At 49.0% G+C, this 5,582-nt stretch overlaps 1 long non-coding RNA gene and 4 other non-coding genes across 6 annotated transcripts in view; all 5 read left to right on the forward strand.

Moving 5' to 3' along the window:
* Positions 1 to 5,430, forward strand: part of LOC102555254 (uncharacterized) — a 209,357-nt gene extending 203,927 nt beyond the window's left edge. For both annotated transcript variants that reach the window (XR_010052362.1, XR_010052363.1), the window contains 2 exons: positions 140 to 3,397; positions 4,027 to 5,430. This is a non-coding gene — a long non-coding RNA (uncharacterized LOC102555254). The remainder of the gene's footprint in view (positions 1 to 139; positions 3,398 to 4,026) is intronic.
* Mir495 (microRNA 495) lies at positions 510 to 589 on the forward strand. The gene has a single exon (NR_032283.1). It is a non-coding gene; the product is annotated as a microRNA 495 (primary transcript).
* Mir667 (microRNA 667) lies at positions 1,792 to 1,883 on the forward strand. Its single transcript, NR_032764.1, has one exon. It is a non-coding gene; the product is annotated as a microRNA 667 (primary transcript).
* Positions 4,660 to 4,743, forward strand: Mir376c (microRNA 376c). Its single transcript, NR_032126.1, has one exon. It is a non-coding gene; the product is annotated as a microRNA 376c (primary transcript).
* Positions 5,316 to 5,401, forward strand: Mir376b (microRNA 376b). Its single transcript, NR_032127.1, has one exon. It is a non-coding gene; the product is annotated as a microRNA 376b (primary transcript).
* Positions 5,431 to 5,582: the final 152 nt, after the last annotated feature.

The following is a 5,582-nucleotide window of genomic DNA, read 5'->3' on the forward strand; positions in this document are numbered from 1 at the left end:
CTTCTTCTTCTTCTTCTTCTCCTTCCTCCTCTTCTTCCTCCTCCTCCTCCTCCTCCCCCTCCTCCCCCTCCTCCCCCCTCCTTCCTCCTCCTCCCTCCTCCTCCCTCCTCTTTCTCCTCCTCCTTCTTCTTCTTTTCAGCTGCAGAAGAGGACCCTGGATCTGAGGAAGGAGATTCTGTCTTGGAGTCCATCACCATCTGATTTCTCCTGAGTTCACTCCAGGAACAGTGGCAAGGATGGTAGCCAACATCTTAGAATCATCAACCTTGATGACCAAGTTCTACGCACCAGGACTTCCTGGGATCCTGAGGTAGAGGGGGTTGGGGCTGGATTGCTATGGCGATGATAAGTACTGAGCCATTCCTCTCTGCTCTGGGACGCCCCTACCCTACGCCTGACCTCTCCCAGGCCAAGACAGTATCTCCCTCACCCACCACCCCTCCTGCCTGCCCTTCAGCATCCCTTAACACTCAGACACACTGCTGGAACAAGCAAGAGCTCACCCGTGGTACCTGAAAAGAAGTTGCCCATGTTATTTTTCGCTTTTATTTGTGACGAAACAAACATGGTGCACTTCTTTTTCGATATCAAAACTCACCTTGGAGAGCTCCCCGTGGAAGAGAGGGAGGGAAGAGTTCGAGGGGTTTTGGGTCACCTGTTACTTTTCTCCATGTGCACGGGAGCATTTACCTCAAAGGAGCACAATTTCCCCCACCCTCCCCGCCTTGGCTCTGTGTGTTGCTAGGTCCAGAGATCCTTAGTGTCTGAATGCCCACTTCCTGGGACAGGTATAGTCAGTAAGGGAAACCAGGAAGCACACTCTTTTGTAGGATGGAGTTCAGATAAGAGAAGCCCAGAAAATTATAAAAATCAAAGGACAGCATTATAATCAAACAGCCAGTTCAAGCCAACCACCATTTCCCTCTGACGACAAGTGTCTAGAAGTCAGCTGCAGGTGTCTGCACCAAGACTTACCAGTCGGTGAGTTCACATACACTATGACTCTAGAAAAGACTGGGCCCCCACAGCAGCCTTTCTCAGTAACCTCAATGTCTCCATGGCCATCAGCAAGGCCTTGAGGACTGTGGGTGCTGGCTATGATGGGGACTAGGGAACAGCATACCACCATCAGTCACTGCTGTTTGTCTCTGATCACTGAAGTTAGTCCCCCTACCCTGTGAACTATCCTCTGGAGTGGGTGTGAAGCACCCCTGAAAACCCCTTTTTCCCAGTGGACTCATCTTTATGGCTAACCTCCTCTGGTAGCCTCCTCCTTTGAGTGTGGCTGCTTGAGCAGGGACCCTCGGTGGCTCTCTTGTGAGAGTGAGAGAGGGGACACTCCCCAGAGAGAGTGTGTGAACACCTCATCCATGCATCTCCCCTGAAGGGATTCCTGAAGCTGAGTCAATACGAGATAAACGGGATCGCTCTTGGGGCTACCCTTTGCTGGGATGCAGTCTAGCTCTTTCTTTGCTCAAGTTATGATCAAAGCTTTAGGTACACTCACGTGACTGCTGTCATAACTCATCAAAACCCAGTGCTGACCTCTTCAGAAAGATAGTAACTTCAACCACACACTTAGAGCACTGACTTCCTACTGGTTCAGTGATGCCCTTGGGCTGTGGCTCTACCTGGTATTTTTTTTTGGGGGGGGGGGTCTGTCCCGCAAAGGATAGAAACACCTCCGGAAAAGCAACTTGCTCTCCCTTTATGCCCATGGAGAAAGGCTACGGGGCACGGAACAGGCGTGGGCAACCCATTTTCATAGGTTGAAAAATCCCTTTCCACCTGGTGGGTACTGGCCTCGGTGCTGGTGGAGCAGTGAGCACGCCATACATTATATCTGTGACACCTGCCACCCAGCCCAAGGCCCCTAGGCCCACATACTTCTGGAGGGGAGTTTATCGTGGATTCACCAAAGGAATGCAGAGGACACTTGGCCAGAAATGCCTCTGGTCGTCATCCCAGGTAACCTGGTGTGTTCAGTTCCGTTTCACATTTAGCTTTGTGCTTTATTGGCAGGCTTCTAAGTGCCGGTACTCAACACTACATCCCAGGTACGTGTAGGCCCAGAGGGAGCCCTCCATCTTTGAGGGTAAAATATTCTCTGGGCGCAATACCTCACCATCTGTCTCTTTCACAGGAGAAGCCTGGGCAGGACCGCCACAGCTGTCCAGAGAGGACCCAAGGGACGGTGTCCACATCATGGTGTTTGTTCGTAGAAGATATTAAACACTGACCTCTTTTGAGCACAAAATCCCTCCTTGAAGGGCTCTCTGTACCCGGTGTCAGGTTCAGGAGCACGATGTGGGTGTCGTCCCCTTGCTGATGGCAGGCAAGCAGATGGCTGGCCAGATGGCAAGTGGTTTTTGTTTATTTATTTTCTTATCTTGAGACCTGAGAGTTTATTGAATGAATCATCCTGAAATCTAATTTCCCAAGGCAAATCTGTACATAAAAATCTAGTTTCTATCACATCGCTTCCTTTTTAATTGATTGACAGATGTGAGCAAAAGCATGTCTAGTGTGCAGTTCAGAGTTTGAGAATTTCAAAGCATAGACTCTTCCTTCCCAGGTCCACCTAGGTCTGAACGAATGGACAAGCGTGAACACCCAATGAAAACATGACCCCACCGAGGACAAGACGAAGGCGGGAATCTTCATGAGTCTGTGGTATTCATACTCATGCTTATTGTACAACTCATGTAATACAACATTTTTTCCAGAACACTTTTTTTTTTTGCAGCATGTTCTCGTTGTAATTCAGGGTTACTTTGAATTTACTGTGTAGCTGAGGCTGACTTTGAACTTCTGATGCTCCTGCCTGCCTCTACTTCCCAAAGGCTGGCATCAAAGGTTTGTTACCATAACCAACTCAATAGTGTTTGTTGCTCTTGCAGACAACCAGAGTTCAGTTCCCAGCACCTACACTAGATGGTTCACAATTGCCTACAATTAACTTTGGGGAATCTGATGTAGTCTTCAAGCCTCCTTGGGTGTGGGTGTGGTGCATGCACGCACGCGCGCGCGCGCACACACACACACACACACATGGAAAGTGACTACAGAAGACAACAGACATTGATCTCCTATCTCTACACACAGGCACAGCAAGCACACTGGCAAAAAACACACATGCATACACACACACACACACACACACACACACACACACACACACACAAGAACCTAAACCTAGTTGAAAATTGTTCCTCAAGAGTGCACTCAGCTCACACAGAAATACATTTGCAGCAGCTGTTCCTGGGGTCAAGAGAGATGAACACAGTTACTCTAGTAACCAACTATCAGATCCCCTAACCAATTCTGTCATGCTTCTTCCTAGGGTCTCCTGGTTTCATGAGGGAGCGCTATGAAGGGAAGCAGCTTTAGTCCACTGGTAAGTGACCTGTCCATGTGCTTAAAAGTGTTTGCTAGGATGCAGGTTCCTCCTTTAACAAGCTGTTGATTCAGCGAGGAGCCTTGACTCTTAGGGGCGGGGCCTTGGATCTTGGGGGAGGAGCCTTGGCTCTTAGTAACCATCAGGCATCCTGGGGCCCTCTTGCTTTTGGTTACCCATCTTTGGGAAACCCGTGACTTCTTTATTTTTGTGAGCAGCAACCATTTCCAAGGGTCAAATTCTGGGGCCAGTCCCTACTTTATTAAAACATGACCCATGAAAAGCACCACTATTTGGACAGACGGAGGCCTGGTTACAGAGCACATGTTCTATGTGTGGGACTGTCTGTCACCTGGCCCACTTTTCCTCAGCGTTGGGGCTAAGATGAGGAAGATGCTAGAGGTGATCGGCTGAGTTGGAGTTCCCTGTCCTCCTCCTTTGCTTTGGCATGTGTTTTTAATCAAAGATCTACAGTGTCTATATTGCTATGTCTCTGTGTCTGATCTACTCCAAAAAGGTTTTTCAGGAAGTTGGGTTAATCTAGAAGGACCTGGTAGTGTGGTGATAGTGAGTCATGAATGTCCTGCTCAGCCATGTCTCAAAGTATCCTTTGTATCTATCCCCAACAGTCTGTCACAGTGATCCATTGAACCTGTGTGTTGGCGCCATCTCAACTCATCCTACTCCCCAGAAAACGTCCTTGATGTCACCAGTACTCCATGGTACCTCAGTGCCCATGATGGGCTTTATGGAATGGAACTGGTTTGGGGACCCACAAGGGGACAGATTCCTTGTCATGAACTCTCTAGGAGGGGTGGGCAGGGTTAGAGTGGTCCCCTACTAGACTGTGTGACTAGACTGTGAGGGTATGTTTAACTGTGAGGTGGCCTGCAGACATACTTCTGTTGTTGCTGTATTGCACCTAGGTAAGGGCTCCCCAGAGCTGTCTAGTTTCTGATATTCAAAAGGTGAGTGTTCTTCTATGCCTCTGGTTAATCATAGAGGTAACACCCACATTTTCAGTATCTCGAGTTGTTCTGGGATGTTTCAGAATGCAAAGTGCACCCTAGGAAAAAGCAAGTCATCCCCTACTCCCCTACCCAGTGGACAAGGGAGAGATGGATCCCACAACCTGTGCTTTCCACAGCAAGGTTGTTCCAGGAATCTGTGTCCTCTGGGGGCTGTGCCGAGGGCGCCTGTCTGCCGTCTTCTTCATTTCTGACGGATTAGGCCTCGGCTCTTTCTCTTCAGGACTAGATCTTTTGGTATTTAAAAGGTGGATATTCCTTCTATGTTTATGGTATTTATGATTAAACATAGAGGAAATTTCACGTTTTCAGTGTCAAATGCTGCTGGGAAATGGGCCTGAACTGAAGCCACCATCAGGGCAGTGACAGGACAGTTGCCCCTCTTGGGTAAGTGGGAGGTCAGTTATCCACAGGGTGTGTGCCAGGCATGCAGGTGCCTGAGGGCCACCGGTTAATATTGAAGAGATTCTCTGATGGGCTGCCAGTTCAGTCAGAGGCTAGGGGGGTCCCACTCTGGAATCCACAACAGCTGGTCAGTCTTTTCCACTATGTCACTTTTGTCTCAGATAGGACTGTCCTAGGTCGGACTTTCCCAGAGTAAGTCTTGTTTGATATCTAAAAGGTAGATTTCCCTTCTATGGTTGTGTGCTCGCTGAATCCGCCTGGGAGATGAGGCTGGGTTCAGTGCCCTCCCTGGTAAGTGGGAAGATGGTGAACTGCAGAACATGTGTGTTTCTCGTGTCGTATGTCTGCTGACCGTCACCTTTAAGGGTCTCTGCCTGTACAGCCAGCCTGGTGTCTGGGCCTGAGAAGGGGAAATGCTTCTGTCTTGTAGTCTGTTTCAGATGAGCCAAGCAGCAAGACTGGTCCTTCCCGGAAGTCAGTCCTTCTTTGGTATTTAAAAGGTGGATATTCCTTCTATGGTTACGTGCTTCCTGGATAATCATAGAGGAACATCCACTTTTTCAGTATCAAATGTCGCTCTGGAACTATTTCTGGAAGATTCTGTAGGGTCTGGGTGGGGGATGGGGGTGGGGGGAACATCATCATCATCATCATCATCATTATCATGTTCTAATGAATGGGGCGTGGCCAGAAATGGTCACTGGAAGATTCTGTAGGGGCTGAGGGGAAGGGTTAGGGAGGGGGGAGATCAT

This window comes from Rattus norvegicus, chromosome 6 (genome assembly GCF_036323735.1).
Source record: "Rattus norvegicus strain BN/NHsdMcwi chromosome 6, GRCr8, whole genome shotgun sequence".
NCBI lineage: Eukaryota > Metazoa > Chordata > Mammalia > Rodentia > Muridae > Rattus > Rattus norvegicus.